This window comes from Rattus norvegicus, chromosome 1 (genome assembly GCF_036323735.1).
Source record: "Rattus norvegicus strain BN/NHsdMcwi chromosome 1, GRCr8, whole genome shotgun sequence".
NCBI classification, from domain to species: Eukaryota; Metazoa; Chordata; class Mammalia; order Rodentia; family Muridae; genus Rattus; species Rattus norvegicus.
This window is the reverse complement of record NC_086019.1, coordinates 266,494,541-266,515,707: the sequence shown is the minus strand read 5'-3', so window position 1 is coordinate 266,515,707 and position 21,167 is coordinate 266,494,541. Positions and strand designations below refer to the sequence as shown.

The 21,167-nt window shown below is 44.6% G+C and overlaps 1 long non-coding RNA gene and 1 other non-coding gene across 2 annotated transcripts; one reads left to right on the top strand and one right to left on the bottom strand.

Annotated features, from left to right (window-relative positions):
* Positions 1–2,563: 2,563 nt before the first annotated feature.
* LOC134485259 (uncharacterized) lies at positions 2,564–4,338 on the top strand. The gene is made up of 2 exons (XR_010063311.1): positions 2,564–3,050; positions 4,252–4,338. It is a non-coding gene; the product is annotated as an uncharacterized LOC134485259 (long non-coding RNA).
* A 4,964-nt stretch (positions 4,339–9,302) lies between these two features.
* Positions 9,303–9,403, bottom strand: Mir6316 (microRNA 6316). The gene has a single exon (NR_106686.1). It is a non-coding gene; the product is annotated as a microRNA 6316 (primary transcript).
* Positions 9,404–21,167: the final 11,764 nt, after the last annotated feature.

Here is a 21,167-nt window from a genome sequence, read left to right as displayed (position 1 = left end):
CATAGAAGACCTCATACCAATATTGTCCAAATTATTCCACAAAACAGAAACAGACAGAGCACTACCAAATTCCTTCTATGAATCCACAATTACTCTTATACTGAAACCACACAAAGACCCAACAAAGAAAGAGAATTTCAGACCAATTTCCCTTATGAATATTGATGCAAAAATACTCAATAAAATTCTTGCAAACCGAATCCAAGAACACATTAAAACAATCATCCATCATGATCAAGTAGGCTTCATCCCAGGGATGCAGGGATGGTTTAATGTACAAAAATCCATCAATATAATCCACTATTTAAACAAACTCAAAGATAAGAACCACATAGTCATTTCACTAGATGCTGAGAAAGCATTTGACAAAATTTAACACCCCTTCATGATAAAAGTCCTGGAAAGGTCAGGAATTCAAGGCCCATATCTAAACATAGTAAAAGCAATACACAGCAAACCAGTAGCTAACATCAAACTAAATGGAGAGAAACTTGAAGCAATCCCACTAAAATCAGGGACTAGACAAGGCTGCCCACTCTCTCCCTACTTACTCAATATAGTACTCGAAATCCTAGCCAGAGGAATCAGACAGTGAAAGGAGGTCAAAGAGATACAAATTGGAAGAGAAGAAATCAAAATATCACTATTTGCAGATGATATGATAGTGTACTTAAGTGACCCCAAAAGTTCCACCAGAGAACGACCTAACCTGATAAACAACTTCAGCAAAGTGTCCAGGTATAAAATTAACTCAAACAAATCAGTAGCCTTCTACTCACAGGATAAACAGGCTGAGAAAGAAATTAAGGAAATGACACCCTTCACAATAGTCCCAAATAACATAAAATATCTTGCTGTGACTTTAACCAAGCAAGTGAAAGATCTGTATGACAAGAACTTCAAGTCTCTGAAGAAAGAAATTGAGGAAAATCTCAGAAGATGGAAAGATCTTCCATGCTCATGGATTGGCAGGATTAATATAGTAAAGATGGCCATTTTGCCAAAAGCAATCTACAGAGTCAATGCAATCCCCATCAACATTCCTACTCAATTTGTTATAGACATAGAAAGAGCAATTTGCAAATTCATTTGGAATAAAAAAATCCCAGGATAGCAAAAACTATACTCAACAATAAAAGAATTTCTGGGGGAATCACCATCCCTGACTTCAAGCTGTATTACAGGGTAATAGTGATAAAAACTGTATGGTATTGGTACAGAGACAGGCAGACAGATCAGTGGAACAAAATTGAAGATCCAGAAATGAACCCACACACCTATAGTCACTTGATCTTTGACCAAGGAGCTAAAACCATCCAAAAGGAAGAAAGATAGCATTTTCAACAAATGGTGCTGATTCAACTAGCGGTCAGCATGTAGAAGAATGCAAATCGATCCATTCTTATCACCATGTACAAAGCTTAAGTCCAAGTGGATAAAGGACCTCCACATCAAACCAGATACACTCAAACTAATAGAAGAAAAAGTGATGAAGAGTCTTGAACACATGGACACTGGGGAAAATTTCCTGAACAAAACACCAATGGCTTATGCTCTAAGATGAAAAATTGACAAATTGGACCTCATAAAACTGCAAAGTTTTGGTAAAGCACAAGACACTGTCATTAGGACCAAACAGTGACCAAAAGATTGGGAAAAGATCTTTACCAATCCTACAACAGATAGAGGGCTAATATCCAAAATATACAAAGAACTCAAGAAGTTAGATTCCAGAGAGCCAAATAACCCTATTAAAAAACAGGGTACAGAGCTAAACAAAACATTCTCAGCTGAGGATTATCGAATGGCCAAAAAGCACCTAAAGAAATGTTCAACATCCTTAGTCATCAGGGAAATGCAAATCAAAACAACCCTGAGATTCCACCTCACACCAGTCAGATTGGCTAAGATCAAAAACTCAGGTGACAGCAGATGCTGGTGAGGATATGGAGAAAGAGGAACACTCCTCCATTGTTGATGGGATTGCAAACTGGTACAACCACTCTGGAAATCAGTCTGAAGGTTCCTCAGAAAATTGGACATTCCACTACATGAGGACCCAGCTGTACCTCTCCTGGACATATACCCAAAAGATGCTCCAACATACAACAAAGACACATTCTTCACTATGTTCATAGCAGCCTTATTTATAATAGCCAGAAGCTGGAAAGAACCCAGATGCCCTTCAACAGAGGAATGGATACAGAAAATGTGGTACATCTACACAATGGAGTACTACTCAGCTATCAAAAACAATTACTTCATGAAATTCATAGGCAAATGGAATGAACTACAAAATATCACCCTGAGTTAAGTTACTCAATCACAGAAAAACACACTTGGTATGCACTCATTGATAAGTGGTATTAGCCAAAAAGTTCGAATTACCCAAGATGCAATCCACAGACCACAGGAAGCTCAAGAAGAAGGATGACCAAAATGCGGATGCTCCCATGCATTCTTAAAAGGGGAAAAAATATATCCATAGGAGGGGATATGGAAGCAAAGTTTAGAGCAGTGACTCAAGGAATGGCTGTTCAGTGTAGAGAGCGGCGCGGCGAAACAAAGATGGCGCCGACATCCAGCCTTGTCTGGATATAAACGACTTACTGCGCATGTGCAGGCTTGTCCCCTTGCTAGGGCTCCCTCTAGTGGTGAACAGCGGTACTGCACATGTGCGGTTTATGCACCAGGTGTTAGTTGACCGTTAATATGCTAATGAGGTGATTCATTCTCCGCCAATCCCTGGAGGACAAGTAGTGGGGTGATCCAAGCCCCACCAATCCCTGAGAGATAATTAGCATACTGTTGTCTATATAAGCCGAGCGATTTTGCTGCTCGGGGTCCCTGTTCAAGAGAGCTGTAACACTAAGAAGAGCTGTAACACTGAGAAGAGCTGTAACACTAAGAAGAGCTGTAACACAGTAAAGGCTTGCTCGCAGAAGAATCCTGTTGCCGTGCGTCGTTCTTACTGGCGGGACATTAGGCGCGCGACAGTTCAGAGCCTGACCCACATGTGGCCCATATATATATACAACCACCAAAACTAGGTAAGATTGATGAAGCTAGAAAATGCATGCAGAAAGGAACTGGATATAGATCTCTCCTGAGAGACACATCCAGAGCATGTCCAATACAGAGGTCAATGCTAACAGCAAACCAGTGAACTGAGAACAGGACCCCCTTGGGGGGAATTAGAGGGAGGATTGAAAGAGTTGAAGGAGCTTGCAACCCAATAAAAAAAAACAATGCCGGGGCTGGAGAGATGGCTCAGCGGTTAAGAGCACCCGACTGCTCTTCCAGAGGTTATGAGTTCAATTCCCAGCAACCACATGGTGGCTCACAACCATCTGTAAAGAGTTCCAACGCCCTCTTCTGGTGTATCTGAAGACAGCTACAGTGTACTTGTATATAATAAATAAATAAATCTTTAAAAAAAAAAAAAAAAAACAATGCCAACCAACCAGAGCTTCCAGGGACTAAACCACTACCGAAAGTCTATACATGGACTGATCCAGGGCTCCAACTGGATATGTAGCAGAGAATAGCCCTGTTGGGGCACCAGTGGAGGGGGAAGCCCTTGGTCCTGCCAAAGTTGGATCCCCAGTGCAAGGGAATATGGGGAAGGGGCAATAAGGGGGATGTATAGGGAGAATACCCATACGGAGGAGGGGGAGGGGAGGGAATGAGGGCTTATGGGCAGGAAACTGGGAAGGGGAATAACATCTGAAATGTAAGTAAAGAAATATGTCTGATAAAAAATTAAAAGAATAAAATAAAATAAGACTTACATTGGTTATAGTGTCTGTTTACAGCAGTAAGACCCTACCTAAGACACCCACCATATTTCTTTTCTGCTACACTCTAATCCATTTTCTTCAGTCTCTAACTGTGTGGTAATTTGGATGGGAATGGTCCCATAGGCTCATGGATTTGAATGCTTTGTCATTAAGGGAGTGGTGCTATTTGACAAGGACTAGGAGGTGTGGCCTTGTTAGAGGAAGTGTATCACTGGGGGTTTCAAATGCTCAAGCCAGGCCCAGTATCCATCTCTCTCTCTGCCTCTCTGTCTCTCTGTCTCTGTCTCTCTCTCTCTCTCTTGCTCTCGCTCTCCCTCCTGCCTGCTGATCTGAACTCTCAGCCCCTTCCCCAGCACCTGTCTGCCTGCCTGCTACTATACTTCCCACCACGACTACAGTGAACTGAACCTCTGAACTGCAAGTCAGCCCCAATTAAATGTTTTCTTTACAGGAGTTGCTGTGGCTGTGCTGTCTCTTCAGAGCAACAGGACACCGACTCAGAAAGTCTGCTTCTAATAAAGCTCATTCCACACTGTTGGCTTAAACTTTCTGTCTCAATCCAGCCTCCAAAATCTTCTGGAGGAAGTGACCCCTACCACTTGTTGAACACAGCACCTCCTTCGCTCCATCTTGACAATACTCTCCCACCTCGCCCTCTTGTTTTAGGACTTTCCACACCAGCTCATGTTGCTGCTTAATTTTTCCCTTGGCACCTCCTCAACTGACATATCACATACTTTACTAATCTTGTCAATGTCTGACCTCCTTTGTTACAATATACATGAGTACAAGAGTTCTTTGTGGATTTCAGTCTCCAGGGCCTGGGGTAACATCAGATACGGCACTCGATAAACAGGTTGCATAAATGAACAAATGCATCTGCTGACAGCTCCCATAGAGACCTCTGCAAAGGGAGGGTGGGGACAATTTCCACGAGAGTAAAAGAATAGGAAAGAATAGATGTGTGTTGTAAGTGTAGCTCTCCATTTGTGGGTCCAAATGCCTTTCTCTCTTTTCATATGTGTGGAGTTTAGGGGGGAAAAAGAATATGTGTCATTTAAGAGGGCTCTTTCTATGGGGTGTGGTGACACACTTTTAATCCCAGTACTCAGAGGCAAAGGAAGTTAGTTCTTTGTGAATATAGGATAGCCTGGTCTACAGGGCGAGTTCCAAGCCAGTCGGGATATACATTGAGGCATTTCGTAGTGGTCTGGATGAGATATCCCCCTCGGGTTCAGAGTTTTGAATACATGGTCCCCAGTTGGTGGCTGTTTGGGTAGGTTTGGGAAGTGTGGCCTTGCTGGAGGAGCCAGGTCACTGGGGACATGCTCTGAGATAGAAAAAAAAAATTGCATAACCCTCTGATTTCGCTCTGCCTCCTGCTTGTGGCTCAAGAGTCAAGCTCTGGCATCCCGAGTCAGCCTGCTGCTTGCCGCCTAGCTTCCCGTACCTTTCTAAGGTATAAATATGGGTAAGAGTTTTACTTTGACTGCACATTCTTTTTGCAATTAGGAAAAACCACTGCAACGACTAAGACTTAAGATTAAGCAAAGAATTTTTTTTTTTGTTCTTTTTTTCGGAGCTGGGGATCGAACCCAGGGCCTTGCGCTTCCTAGGCAAGCGCGCTACCACTGAGCTAAATCCCCAACCCCAGAATTTTTTTTTTTTTAAAGAAAGACCCTTGACAAAAGGCTAATATCAGAAGCATCACAGACATGTCGAAGCAAAGACAAAAAAACCTGATGCCCACTGACTTGGGAACAGGAAGAAACCCCAAGAATGGATGTTCAATGAAAACAAGGGGGATTTTTAAAAAGGTGGAGAAAGAGAGAGTTGTACCGTGTACGATGAAGACCATAGAAATGGGAAGAGCAAGAGAGAGAAATGTCCTGGGGCTTGAAAAGATCTCTGCTCTAATTAGATTCTCTCTCTCTCTCTCTCTCTCTCTCTCTCTCTCTCTCTCTGTAGATAGATAGATAGATGATAGATAGATAGATAGATGATAGATAGATAGATAGAAGATAGATGATAGATCAATAGATTTATTGATAGATAAACAGAATGAACTTCAGATACATAGATAATAGATAATTAGAATGAACTTCAGATACATAGATGATAGATAGATAGATAGATAGATGATAGAATGAACTTCAGATAGACAGATAGATGGTTGATAGATAGATTGATAGATATAGAATTAACTTCAGATAGATAGATGATTGATAGATAAATAATAGAACTTCAGACAAATAGATATACAGACAGACAAACAAATATAACTTCATTTCTGTCCTGGGAATGGAGCCCATGAGAGAGACAGCTATGGGAAACAGGCTTTGGTTGAATACCAAAGCTGCTGCACATGCTATGTGCTGACGCTTAGCTTTTTCCAGGCGTTTCTATAATAATTCTCACTAAAAATAACTTGATAGCACAACTCCACTGCAAAGCAGATGCTGTGTGACTTTTCCTGGGGACATCTGAACGATGTCAGTTCACCTCAGACATAAGACCCTAAAACCAATTCTACTTAAGTTGAGCTTAGTGAACTAGACAGCCCACTCCAGAAAGGGTGAAGAATAGGAAAGCTGCATCTTAGAGCTCCCTGCACACTTGCAAGTGTCTAGGATTCAGCAAGAGTCTCCTCTTCTTACCAACTGCTAGCACTTAGATAACCTTTGGGAGAGAGAACCTTGTGGATCTTTAAGTCTTTGAAGCTTCCTGGGTCTTGTAAGTTTCATTTACTTCCTGAATCTTATGAACTTCCCTCTGCCTTCTAGTAGGGAAAGCTTTAGTTTGAAGAAAACAGCTGCAAAACAGAAAGATGATGGTGGTGGTGGTGATAATTATATTCCCATATTATAAATGAGGAACATGAACCTAAATGAAGTTCATTTGACCCAAGATCCATGACTAGAATAGAGTCAGTAGTACCTTGGGAGTCACCAAAAGCAATTCAGGCTGAATTAATGAGAAGGACTTGGGGTTCAGGAAACCTTTAATACTCATGGTTAAAGTTTGACATATTTAAAAGTACACATCAAAATGTGCCAGAGGCAAAGAAGACCGCTGAAGTTATGTCAAGCTTCAGCCTTTTCCTTCAGTGCAAGCACAGGGTTTCACTCTCCTAACAGCATCAGTCAGTTGTGGGAACTCATCTGAGCCTTTGTGCCAGCGGTCTTTATTGGCAGTCAGTCATGTAGACAAGGTTTCTGCGTGACTGACTTTACTCAGTCTCTAGACTCCAGAAGTCAAAACAATGCTGCAGTGGCCTGAGGCCTGAGACACCCCATTATAGTCTTGTCAGGCAGGATATTCCAAAGCTCCAAGGCTGTTCAGGATTTGAGTTAATCCAAGCTTGCTGTGTTAACACTTTACTGCACAGGAGAAAGGCTGACAGGAGACCTGGAGCCTGCCTCACTATAGGCCATTACCAAAGATCTGGGAGGACCACGCCCTATAATCCCAGCACTCCGGAGGCAGAGTCAGGAGGATCACAAGGTCAAAGCTAGCCTGGGCTACCATGTGACACTCTGTTTCAAAAAAACAAAACAAGCTGCAGTAATGTAATTTGGATAATATCTTCTTTAAATGTCCGAATGAATTGAAGATAGATTCAGCAAAGTATAAATAGACATTAGTAACATTATTGAGGTTCCTAGGAAGATGCTGGTATATGAAAAAGAAGTAGCGATTAGGAAAATCCAGAGCGGTCTTAACAATCCAATAAGCAAACATATCCAGACTCTGATGGTAAGGCGATGGGGATCACCAGCAAGTAAACCAAATATATCAATTCAGCAAACACTCAGTGGCTTTCTGCTGCCAGGCATCCGGATCTCCTTCTGAATAAGCCATGGTACACTAACAACACACTTCCTGCTGGAGAGGCTCGTGGGACTGGAGGGTGAATGAAGTCAGTAGCCATGCTTTATTTAGGCCGAAGAAAGCTGTGTGGACTCGTGTCACCATATCCTCAAGAATGACACAGTGAATGAGGGCATTGTGAGAAGAGGTAGATGGAATAGTTTGGGGCCCCGGGGGAGACACTTAATAGGTTAATGCCATCCAAACAAGGTACCTCTAGTGTTGTGTAGCGGGCAGCATCGGGGGTCCTGTTGTGATGCAAATGTTGAGCATTGCTGACTTGGACAGGAATGTAGAAGATATGTGTACATGGTTTGTCTCTGACAGGAAGGCAAGGAGAGAGAAGAAATGCACTTGAAGACAGGAAGGTAAATTCTGTGCATGAACCACATATTCCATGCCGAGCGATCAGCATGAAAGCTCTGCGGACCCCCTTGCAGTTCATCTAACCTCCCGGGAAATAGCATCGCCAAGTAAAGACAAAGCAAATGTACGTGTAAAGGGGCTAAGCGCTCACTGGGGGCACAATGGCTGAGAATGACAGTTAGTAGAATCCGGGCGTGCTGGGTCCAAAGTCCACGAGGCTCCACTGCCCATACAGACTGACTGAACAGTCAGGCCCTGGTCAGATGGGACATAGAGATAGCCACAGGGTTCTAGAATATAAAAGTTAAAAATTAGGATTCAGGGGCAGGCCATAGAACACATGGATTAGAATCAGCTATGAAATAAACTCATGGAATTTCAGTCATGAAGAGCTCATGAGTGATTTATCTGAATATAAAAGGGTCATCAGATTAGTTAACGCCAGTTTGATCTTTCTTTCCTTCTCCCCTTTTTCCTCCCATACCTGCTTCCCCCCCCCAACTCACCCCCATTCTCCCCTCCCCCACTTCCTCCTTGGCTTTTGAAACAGAATTGTGCTACATATCCCAAGCTGGCCTTGAACTTAGAGCTATCTTCCCGCCTCAACCACTGCATACCGTGGTTACATCTGTAAGCCACTATGTCTGACTGTAGTCTTAGAAACAATAACAGAATCGTGTCTGTCTGGGATGTGTTACTAGACCCTGACTATGTGGCTGACTCCAGGTAATCTTTTGTATTCTTTCCTGTTGCGAAGGTTTCCTGCCCTGTTTCCTCAGCCCAATAAGTCAGTGTGACACCCAGTAAAGAATTTTGTGAGCCAAGTGAAGTCAAAACATTTGAATGCCAGTGAGCTTAGACCGGTGACAAGTTCGATGGGTTCCTCTGCTGAGGCATTTGCATTTTAGCCCAGGAAGCCAAGAGCTCATCGAGCGTCCAGATTGGCAAGGGGAGATACTTGTAAGCACAGAGACGCTCTGCTGTTTGCCAAGCCTCACCAGGCCTGACCCACATTTTCTTGACAATTTGTTCCATTAAGTTATAACAATACCGAGTTACAGCTTGTCTGGTCCACGTCCATTAAATGAAGTCGTGTTGCTGCCTCAGCCAACTCTTTGGCGCTTAGAGCTCATTTAGCAGCGCACCAGCTGGCTCCCACAACCCACCTGTCAAAAAGCACACAGCGTGTTTTCATATTTGTGCATTAAAAAGAAATAATAGCCCCTCTAGTTTGATAGTCTTTGAAAAAACAATTCTCTGTATGTGTGTGTGCACGTGCATGCATCTGTGTGCCACAGAGACAGACATGTGAAAGTCAGAGCACACATGCATGCACCTGTGTGCCACAGAGACAGACATGTGGATGTCAGAGGACTTTAGTTGTTGGTCTTCTAGAACCTTACATAAGGCAGAGACCCTTGCTGCAGACGAGTGGAGTTTTAACCCCCTGGGACTCTCCTTTTTCTGCCTCCCTTGTGTCTCGCCACGGAGCACTGACTGGGATTGCACATGTGTGCTGCTGTATCCAGCTATGCATGAGTTCTGAGGCTCTGAACTCCAGTCCCCCTTTGTATGCAGCAAGTGCTTTACCAGCTGAGCCATGTCCCTTCTCCTGTGCCGGTGAGGATCTTATTGCTATGGAGAAAATTCAAGACACAAACAGCTTTAGGAAGGAAAGATAGATTCCGGTTCACAGTTTCAGATAACGGAGTCTCCTGACTCTGTGGAATGGGCAGAATGAGGTATCCTTGGGAGGATACCGCAAGTGTCCTTCACCTCATGGCAGACCAGGAGAGAGGGTAGGGACTCTTAATGTCCCAATTCCAGCAGCCTACTTTCTCTAGTTAGGTCCCACCTCCTAAAGTTTCCAGAACATCTCAAAATGGTGCTGCCAGCTGGGGACAAAAAGCTGAGACTAGGGAGGAGGCTTCCTAACCAAACCATAACTATTTACCTCCAGTCACTTAAATCAGAGATGAGAACTCTAAAGGGCACAGAGGCAGAACAGATAGCATACAACATAGACACGTCTAGGGCCATAAAGCTTCTTATAATGTATAAAACAAGAGTACTTAAAGTTTTAGCTTGGGGAGCCCTTGATGAAAACCTATAATTACTCCCAGGCTCCCAAACCATTCACCCGAAGGGCTCCATAAGTTCCCAGCAAAGCACACTTCACTATCAAAGGATGTTAGAGGTAACAGAGAAGTCTCCAATTAAACAAATATATGCAACTACTGTATCCGAGGGGGTGTAGTAAAGAAAGTGCACACCTAACCACTCAGTGACACAGTTAAGGTTCTCATTGCTCTGTGGGGAGATTAATGGAGGCAGAGGGTGGGGGAGAGGGAAGGGGAGAGAGAGAGGGGGAGGGAGGGGGAAGGGGAGAGGAGGAAGGGGAGAGGGGGAGGGAGAGGAAGAGAAGCCAGCCACATCTGGAAAAGTCCAGAACAGAGAGAGAAAGTAGACTGAACACGGTCAGCAGACCGAATGCAGCCAAGGCTAGGAAAGTGGGAAATAGAGGTAGAGAGATAACAAGAGACAGAGAGCAGAGCACAGTCCTGTAGCCAGAGGGAAAGGGAGTAAGAGACTATGAGAGAGGGAGGGAGGGAGGGAGGGAGGGAGGGAGGGAGAAAGAGAAGTGGGGAAGGAGGGAGGGACAGATGGAAAGAATAAGGGAGGAAAGAAGGTACAGGGAGGGAAAGGAAAGGAGAGAGAGGAAGGGAATGAGAGAGGGAGGAAATGAGAGAGGGAGGGAAGGAGAAAGATGGAGGGAAGGAGAGAGAGAGGGAAGTAGGGAGAGGGGGAAGAATGAGAGAAGGAGGAAGGGAGAAGGAAGGAGAGAGAGAGGGAGAGAGGGAAGTAGAAAGGAGGGGGAGGGAGGAAGAAGAGAGGGTGGTAATAACAATATCCTGGGGAGGGGGAAAACGTTGCCTTTGTAGTAAACAAGTGGATATCTGGCATGTGAGAAGCCAGTGTACCAGGGCTGAGACTTTGAGATATATCAGGTACTTCGGCATAGTGAGGGGCCTGAAGCTGGGGTGGGCTTTGATAGACACCATGTATGTTCCCCGCTTCAGAGAGAAAGAGAAGGACTCCTTTTGGCAGCAGGGAGCCAATGTCACAAGCTGAGGAATGCTGACTTGTATTTAACCTCCAGAAACCCTCCAACAGTCCAGCGTTAGCAAATCTCTGGATATTTGGACGGCCTGAGAGATCCAACAACAACTATAAATGCTGAGTTTTCATTCATTTGCACTTACATCTCTAAATTTTATTTCTATTATGTGTATTGTGTCTCTGTGTGTCAGGCAGGTATGAGCGTGCTTGATAAAGTCAGATAAAGAAGTTACTGTGAGCTACCTGGCGTGAGTGCTGGGAACAACACTTCCTCTGGAAGAGCAGCACGTGCTCTCTCTTAACCACTGAGCCATCTCCCCAGCTCCTACACAGTTTTAAATATAAACCACATATATGTGTTAGATTACAAATACCTCCGGTTAGACTAATGGGGCCGGTGAAATGTAGCAGTATCTCTTACCTTTTGGTGGCTTTCATGTGAATATTCTTGTGTCTCCTCACTTGCGTGTATCTGTCTCCTCATTTGCATATATGTATTCATCTCCTTGCTTGCATATATGTATTCATCTTCTCATTTGCATATATGTATTTGTCTTCTCGTTTGCATATGTGTGTTCATCTTCTCATTTGCATATGTGTTCATCTTCTCGTTTGCATAGGTGTATTTGTCTTCTCATTTGCATATGTGTATTCGTCTTCCATTTTCATATATGTATTTGTCTTCTTATTTTTGTGTATTTCTTGTACACATGCTTGTTGACCGGCACATGAAATAGCTTACATACGGATCACTCCTGCATGCCCACAGGGCCGTTTTCACGGAGAACTCGGAGGCAGTGCTACAACTATTATTTGTAAGTAGGCTCCGAGGACCCGGGATGTTTAAAGCCACTCTCTATTCCCGTTCTGAAGATAATGTACAAATTGTCTCCATTGATTAATCTATTTTATCATGAGCCAGGGAAATGTCTTTCCGTGACTTCAGTCTTCTTTAAGCGTTTAATAATGCTCTCCACTTGAGGAAGATTTTAAGGCCGGGCTCTGAGACGGGGATGGATGCTTCCTGTTACCAGGTTGAATGAAAACCTCTTATTTAGCACGGGCTGCCTGAGGCTGAGAGGCTCTGCCCTGCACCATTCATTATCTCGGATCCCGAAGGCTTCAACCTCCCCTATTACTGCTTAATTGAATTTAGAAAAAGCATAATCCGCCTTTTTAATATTCTACATATTTTAAAATGTGAGGTTGGCTTAGGGGGAGGACGGGAGAGAGCTGGATGTTTCTCCTGCTCCGTCACTTGGTATCTCTTCCATCTGAGCATTGGAGCCCGTCTGGAAAGGAAGAACACGTCCTCGTGTTCGGAGCCAAGGCATGTCTTAGTTTTTAGATTCTTGCAGTGAGCTGTTAAGTATGGGCACCTTTCATTAAAAAATAAATAAACTCAAAGCTTGCATATGGATACTAAAATTAGCGTTTATAATTTAACACTGAGTTACATACATTTACCTTATGGACTGTACAATAGGATTCATAAAAATAACATATGAACTATACCTACAACTTATGTCCAAAATGAATGTTACTTCCCCCTTTCCTGATTTAAACAAGAACTAATTAGCCACCCGTGTGAGTCGTCAACAGAGAGACAACCTCAGACATGAACGTTTGCCCTGATCCACTTGAGTGCATAGCCAGCTTGCTTTATCAAACATGTGGGCCGAGTGTTTACATATCACACACGCATGTCGGGAAGGCACACTTCACGCACAGGCCAAGATGTAATGGACAGCATCATTTCACCAAGTGGTACTTTTCCCCCTGATAAATGACTTTGAAAGCAGTCACGTTGCTTTCCAGGTCCTCATCTCCCCACACCTTGCAGAGTTTGTCAGTGGACTTTTATAACCTGCCCCGGGAGAATTATCCTCTGCAGTGTGACTTCGCCAGCCATTCATCTTCCTCCCATTCAGACTCTGAAGGAGGACATCTTAGAGCCCTCTGCCTAGGCCCCTGAGCCATCCTGTTAACTCCTGCAGTGCACATAAAAGACCCATCTTGTGCTCTCATACTGGTTTCTGGAGACAGGGCCAACTGCAAGACAGCATTCTCTCCACTCTTGTCACAAAGCATTCATGCTTGTCACCAACCAGTAGAAAATCAACTCTATCGACTCCAGAGGAGGTGTCACTGTCCCCAGATGTTTCTGCAGCCAGGACACAACTCTGAAAATAAGGAAATAGCCTGTGAGCGTGGGGAAAGAATTCTTTTAAAAGCTTTCGTAAAGGAACATTTTCCGCCAGCGGCAGCATTTTATCACCAGTCACAGTAATTGACTCTTTAAATGCATGGCTTCCCTGAGAAATCATGAACAAGCCAATCCTGATTCCTGGGTGCATAAATTGTCCAGGATGTCTCTTCCAAGTACCAGATATATGTCTGTATTCTGCCCTAAGAGGAGCCATGATACTCGCTCAACAGGCAATTAAAAAAAAAAGTCACAGCACTCCAAATATCTCCAACATTCTCCACTGAGTGCCGTGGTCAGAGCTGTTGCCAGGTTGGCCAGGATGTCCACACTTTTTTTTCTTTTGTCCCATGAAAGAAAAATAGAAATTAAAACTTGGGAAACATGCTTTTTCTAGCTCCATGGGTCACTCAACATTTATCAAACATTCCTGAAGGCAGATTTCATTGTGCACATATAGCTCTAGGGAAGGGTTCTTCCAGTGTGTCCCAATGCTCACAGGTGTGGTCAAAGGACTGGAGAGAGACGTGATGTATTCTGGGATGCAGAGTAGTGTGACTGGAAAATCACACTGACAACCTGTTAAAAGTGTGTGTGTGTGTGTGTGTGTGTGTGTGTGTGTGTGTACCCCCAAATGACCAAAAGCAATCCTTCTCTAACTATCAGGTGAAGGGTGTGGCAGAGTATGACAGAGAACAGGGCAAGGTGGCATTTCTTTTAGGGCTCTTCTTGGGACAGGATGTAGAGGTAAAATTTGGTACTTGGAAGACACACCCTGGACAATGTATGTACCCAAGGGTGTTTGTGTAGAATGCCTAACATGATAAAATACTGACTGATCCTTCTACTTATATGTATGTGTATATATGTTCCTGGTTATGTGCACATTGGTCCAGGTGCCATCAGAGGCTGTCAGACAGCATAAGATCTCCCAGAGCTGGAGTTACAGGCATTTGTAAGCCTCCTGATGTGGGTGCCTGGAACTGAACTCCAGTCCTCTGAAAGAGCAGTGAATGCTCTTAACTGTTATGTCATCCCTGGAACCCCCAGAATGATAACTTTATAAATACACTATATATGAACTACCAGAAAATGTAAGGTGTAAAGCCCAAACACAATGCTGTATTTATTATCATTATTCTCCAAAGTATTGCCTTAACTGTTCTCAAATGCTTATTGTCAGGGTCTACCTCCACCGCATCATAGACTGATATCACGAGTACCATCGATTGATACCATTCTACAGATCAGCTCTGAGCAGCACTGACCAAGCCAAACCACTGTCTTTTTGCTTTAAGTACTCCTGCATTTCAAGTGCAAACTTCAGCATACTAACACGGATGCAAACCCTTCCTACAGAACTTTCTCCCAGCAGAAGAATGGTAAACACCACCCACCCCAAGCTCAATTTTTTCCATTATAGACTTGGAACATTGTTGGTTAATATACATAGGTTCTGGTTCAGACCTGAGTTGAATCCCATCCTGTTGTTTACTAGCTGTGCCGCCTTTGGGCAAGCTGGTTAACCACTCCAGAAAGCATCGTGGTCAGGGCCGTTTCCTCTTAAGATTGCCATGACGATTAAATGTAATTGTGTGTATGATATAGATGGGATGAGGTAAATGGGTCGGTGTGGAACTATCGTTGTTATAAATGGCAGCTTAGCCGGGTGGTGCACAGCTGCAATCCCGGCACTTGGGACGAAGACTCAGGAGGCTCAGAAGTTCAAGGTCAATCACAGTCTAGGCCTCAAATAAAGGAGTTGGAGGTAGGGCTCAGTGATTTAAAGCACTTGCTATGCAAGCCCAAGGACTAGAATTCAGCTCCCAGCTCATAAGAAGCTGGGTGGCCCCGCATCAGCCGGTAACCCTGTTCCTGAACCGGAACTCACTGGCTTCCGGCCTAGCTAACGACACTTGAACTCCAGGTTCAGGGAAAGAGTCTGCCTCAAAGAAATAAGGCAGAGAACAATAAAAGAGTACACTGGGTGCCTTCCTCTGGCTTCTGCACACATCACACAGTCACGTGCACATACACCAAACATACGCACATCACGCACACCCAACACATACACACAAAAAAAGTTAAAAGCTTGCATGAACAAGAGACTCAAGCTTTTAAAAAATGTAAACAAATGACAACTCATTAAGTCAGTAGTGGGGAAAACCCATGTGTTTGCCTCTGCATGCGTTGCAGCGTGCACAGAATGCTCTCCTTAAAGATCCTCAGAAATGCTTCATTACGTAAGGCACAGAAGCGGGAGCGGAGGGAATGCTCATTCCTTGGCTGGCAATGAGAGGTTGAAGTGGGGTCACTCTCTCCCATTGGCCGTGGGTAGCACACTGCAGCTATTGGTCCGTCTGTGGCTAGGTGCTTAGTAATGAAGCCAGCATTACAGCAGGAAGAGGAAGCATGTGTAGCATAACTCAGGGAGCACCCCCACAGAAAACCATTCCATAGCTTGATATCACCTTAGAAGGTAGAATCGATCCATGGCTTCTTGGGGCTGGAGACGTGGCTCAGTGAAGAGGTATACAGCTCTCTTAAGAGGACCTGGATTCAGTTCCCCACATCGACCTCAGGCAATTGTAACTGCCTGCGATTCCAGCTCTGGTGGATCCAAGGCCTCTTCTGGCCTTCGCAGGCAACCGCGCTCACGTGCTCACAGTCTTACTCAGACACACACGCATGCGCACAAAAACACAAGTAAGTCTTTTTTGAAAAAGAGTGTCAATGATCTCACACAAGGTCGGACCTCAGAGCCAAGCTGACGCGGAAGACAGAGTGGTCCAGCTGGCCGAGCGAGGCTATTGATTATGGCTCTGGGCTGCTGGGGGAGATGGCGGAGAAGTAGTTTATTTGAGCATGGGGTGTGCATTCTTGGAACACTTGGTCTTGTCTCAAACCCTGTTAACTGGTCACAGATGTGATAGGGAATGAAACTGGGCTCTGGCCTTTGCAGTTAAAGGAATAAAATCTACAGCTAGGCACCTGTGTCCAGTGACTTATATGAAAACAATGGCCTTTTCTTCACTCTCCTTTAGTAGGAAGGAGTGGTCACCAGAAAGCTCTGTTTTAGAGTCTAAAGAAAGACACGGGCTTGGCCATTCTCAATATTCCCTAAAAAGTTACAATGCGCCCCCGCCCCCATCACCCACCCCCCATCACCTTTTCTTGCATTTACACAGAAAGCGTTTCTGTGGTTTTTAAGGGACTACTTGATTCAGTACTTCCAGTAAGAGAACAATCTCATCTTTTTGCTGAGGTTGAAGCAAAACATTCACCCAATCACAATACCGTGTTCCATGCTATGAGAATACTTAGTATGGTAATTACTTCTCTGGATAGAATTGGGAATGACCACTGCTCTCTGAAATAATTCCCTTTTATTTCTAGGAACGAGTAAGAGAAAATATGCAGCCTTACATCTGCATGGAGGAATCCGCCCTCGTTTCTATATGAAATTCTAATTTCCATCATATTGAATTCTAGGAGTTTCTTATCACCCTTATAATTGGGAGTTTTGAAAAATTAAATTCTTCAGTTGGATACAACCTTTTAAGACGTTCAGCCCTGGAAGCTGATAAACTCCAAGGTGTTTAATAACAATCTTCTTCTCTATTGGCACTGCACGTGTCATTAGCAGTGAACATGTAGTGTTTCGCTTTGCAAGTCTGCAGAGTTCAGCCCATTATGACAGAGTGCAGGCTGAGGCTGACATTAGAAGAGTCGCGCTGCCCAGGGGAAAATGAATGAGAGAGATTTTATAGTCCTTTGATTTCCTCCCAACTCAGTGGGGCTTTGATTCCTAGTTTAAATTTATAAGATTTATTATAATTCCCCTTACAATAAAAACACGCTCGTTTTTCAAGTAGTAATCTCCCTAATTAAGAAGGGAGGAAGAAAGTCCTGGGATACAATGAAATGTAGCACTTCAAGAGGTTTCAAAGAATTATCAGTAAAAACAACTGGTTATTCTGGGCCGGTGATGAATCTTCCCGAGTTCTGGCAAGACTTGAGAGAGAGAAAATGTCCCCTACAGTCATCCTCCTTTGTCTGTGACAAAGATTAGGGCCTACACGGACATACACTCACACAATTCATCCCCAGTCCGTTATAAAAACCTGGGACGGAATTTGGCTCTGCGTTCAAACCGTGATGAGTCCCAGATGTGCTCCTTAAATTGCTGGAGTAAGCTGCGTCCCAAGGTCGATTTTCATTGTGTAATAAGAGGAGATACCCGGGGTCCCTGGTGACCGACCCTCTCCTGACCTCTGGTTCTGATACAAGATTTCAGAACAGGAGCATGTTCAGTAAGTTTTCACATAGTCAGTCACATAACCCAACCGCGTGTCCTTTTCCTCTCCCGTGTTCCACACAGCGAGGCCTCAGCGGCTGGCTCGCTGCTCTGGCAAACTGCTACAGCGCTGTAAGTGCGTCCCGCGGTTGGCTGGATGTCTCAGGTTCTTGACCTCTCATCCGAAGAATTGCAAATAACGGTTCACACAGATTCTCAAAAGAAGCAAGATAATTCGAACAAAGTGATAAGGGCAGATTAAAGAGGGACGCTGTGGAGACTGCAGGCAACGTGTGTGAGGAATTTTCGAGAGCACTGAATACTGTCTGGAGTTGCCTTTCATGGGGTAGGAGAGATGGGGGACCTGGTTACGAAGAAGCTTACTTTGGGTGGTCTTTACATTAGTAAAAGTAGTTTAGGCAACATAGTTATTTTTCAGCTGTGCGTATCCCTTCCGATTTCAATCACACGCACATCCGGTTCCGCATGAGATGATTGATCAGTTATCCAAGCAGTGAGAGGGCACACTTTCACCTTTCTACACACACTGAGTTCCGACTACCTAGTCTTCACACCTTAATAAATTTGATTTATTAAGAAACTAAGTTTGATTGTTGCCAGGGAGGGGACATTCATACCACCATTGAGGGATGGTACCTGGAACCTTACGTAGATGCCTGTGTAGAGGGGCTCTACGGTTGCTGGGTGTGGACGTAGGAGTGGTTCTGATGCTAAGATCCTATTCCCCAATTGGTTCTTGATCTGTCAGAAAAGAAGCCATGGGCCAATTACTGGGTGGGATGGGCGGGACTTCCAGGTCTCTGAGGGCAAGAGAGGGACTCGAGGAGAGGAGGGTTTGCTATGCTTCTGATGGAGAAAACCAAGTTAGATCTCAAAACGGAGTGGCCACACAGGCAGCTCCTACACGGGGTGGTCAGGATGTAACTGAGCAACTAAAGGTTAGGGCAGGCGGGAGGTGCGGAGATAAGAATGTTGATAAATGCAAGCTTCTCCAGGCGGGAGATTGTAGCGCCCAGCAGCTGTGTCAGAAGACAAGTTGAAATCGAACAGCTGTGTGTCGGTGTCTTTTATCCGTGGATTCAAGGGAAGCTGCGTGGGGGACTCGTAGGGCAGCCTGTTCCCGGAGCATAGGCAAGGGCTAAAGAAAGCTACACGTAACATGTGGAGAAGGATGTGTGCGCATAGAAGGTAAAAGAGATAGGCTGCTACATGTATCACTACAAAGGTGCGTGTGTGTAACCAAAACGAATGGGAGTCTCTTGGTTAGTACCAACTATCCCGTGTCTGTCTGCCTCGTAAGGGGCGTGTCTTCATGCAGGCAAGGCCCTCAGCACATGGTGAGCAAGGTTCGGCTATGTTTCTCCCCACATCCTTCAATTTTAGGGGTGTCCCCCCCTAAACTTTTTTATTTGAGCTTTCGGTTTTTTACTTCCTTTTTTAAAAAAAAGATATATTTATTTATATGAGTACAGCTGTTTTCATGCACTACAGAAGAGGGCATCAGATTCCTTTACAGATGGTTGTGAGCCACCATGTGGTTGCTGAGAATTGAACTTGGGACCTCTCGAAGATCAGTCAGTGCTCTTAACTGCTGAGCCATCTCTCCAGCCCTGGTTTTCGACTTCTTAAAAAAATGTATTTCTCATTATTATAGGGTGCATGCATGTCACGGTGCATATATGGAGATTGGTTCTCCCCGATTTTTATGTGAGTTCAACGGATTTGCTAGGACTGTATACATCAAGCCAATGGTTCTCAACCTGTGGGTCATGACTCCTTTGGGGTCGAATGACCTCTTTATAGGGGTCTCCTAAGATCGCCATGCATATCAGATATTTACATTAAAATTCGTAACACTAGTAATACGAATTCCAGTTATGAAATAGCAGCAGAAATAATTTTATGGTTGGGGGTCACCACAGCTTGGGGAACCATATTAAAGGGTCACAGCGTTAGGGTGGTTGAGAACCACTGCCTCAGGCATCTCACGAACCCTGACTCCTATTCACTAAGGTCGGATAACAACCCAAACCATGCTGCTTCCTCACGATGGGCGTCAGGGTGGCATGAGGAGTAAGAGGCACATAGATGACCCGAAGGCTGACCTAAGGAGTCAGTGACTGAGAGGGAGGGACCATTGACCTGTCCTTAGAACACGTGCTGCAGCTTCCGACCTGTGACTGGAGCCGCGTGGTCAACCGGAAGCTGCGCAGTAGTCACAAGAAAAGAGCTGCAGGAAGCCGAGAGTGCAGCTGTTGCTCAAAATTCCTTGCCTGCCACGATTACTTTTTCAATAATAGAAAAATTATAAAGTGAAGTCTTTTCCAAACTAAAAACTGTATAGGAAGTGTGAAAAATATGAACAAGAAAATTAAAATCAGGTGGGATAAACATTCAGTATCTTAGCTGGCTTTCTGCAAGAGAGTCTTTGTGTTTTATATTTTCATTTTGTCGGATTTATCTTTTTAAAGTCATTTCCTGCTAATAAATATGATTTTGTAGGGTATGGAAAGACCTCTACCCCCCCTTTCTCCCTCCCTCCCTCTCTCCACACACAAACACCACCACACCACACCATACCACACCACACCACACCACACCACACCACACCACACCACACCACACCACACCACACCACACCACACACTTCTCTAGCAGGGTTTGGGCTCAGTAGACATGAAGAGGCGGAATATGTTCTGTGACCTCCTTTTCATTTCCTTCCTGGGCACACAGTGACGCGTCATGCTGGTTTTTATTTCTTGTGTTTTCAGTCCGCTCCAAAAAGTATTTTAGGATAATTATGACAATAAATAAATAAAATTGTCAATCAACCTGGTCCCTTGGGAGCTCCCAAAGACTGACCCACCAATCAAAGAAAGCGCAGGCTGGACTTAGGACCCCTGCACATGCGCAGCAGAGGGGCAGCTTGGTCTTCATTCCGGTCTCCCAAAAACTGGAGCAGGGGCTGTCCCCGAGTCTGCTGCCTACCTGCCTGCGCGCCTACTGCCTGTGGATCCTGCGCCCCTAAATGGACAGCCTTGTCTGTCCTCAGTGGGAGAGGATGCAGCATATCCCCCAGTGACTTGATATGAGAGCTGGAAGGGGTGGGACTAGTAGAGGTGACACCCAGAGGGATACTTCCCCCTTCTCACAAGAGAGGAGTAAAGTAGAATGGGGGAAAGGGTTTGTGAGGGGGTACTGGGAGGATAGGAAGGGCTGATATTGGGTTGTAGTGAATAAATAAATAAATGTAATTATACACACACACACACACACACACACACACACACACACACACACACACACATTTATAAATTTGAGGGACTGGAGAGTTGGCCCAGTGGTGGAGAGCACTGTCTTCTCTCCCAGAGGTTCTGAATTCAGTTCCCAGCAACCGCATAGTGGCTCACAACCATCTGTAATGGGATCCCATGCCCTCTTCTGGTGTGTCCGAAGACAGCTACGGTGAACTCACATACATAAAATA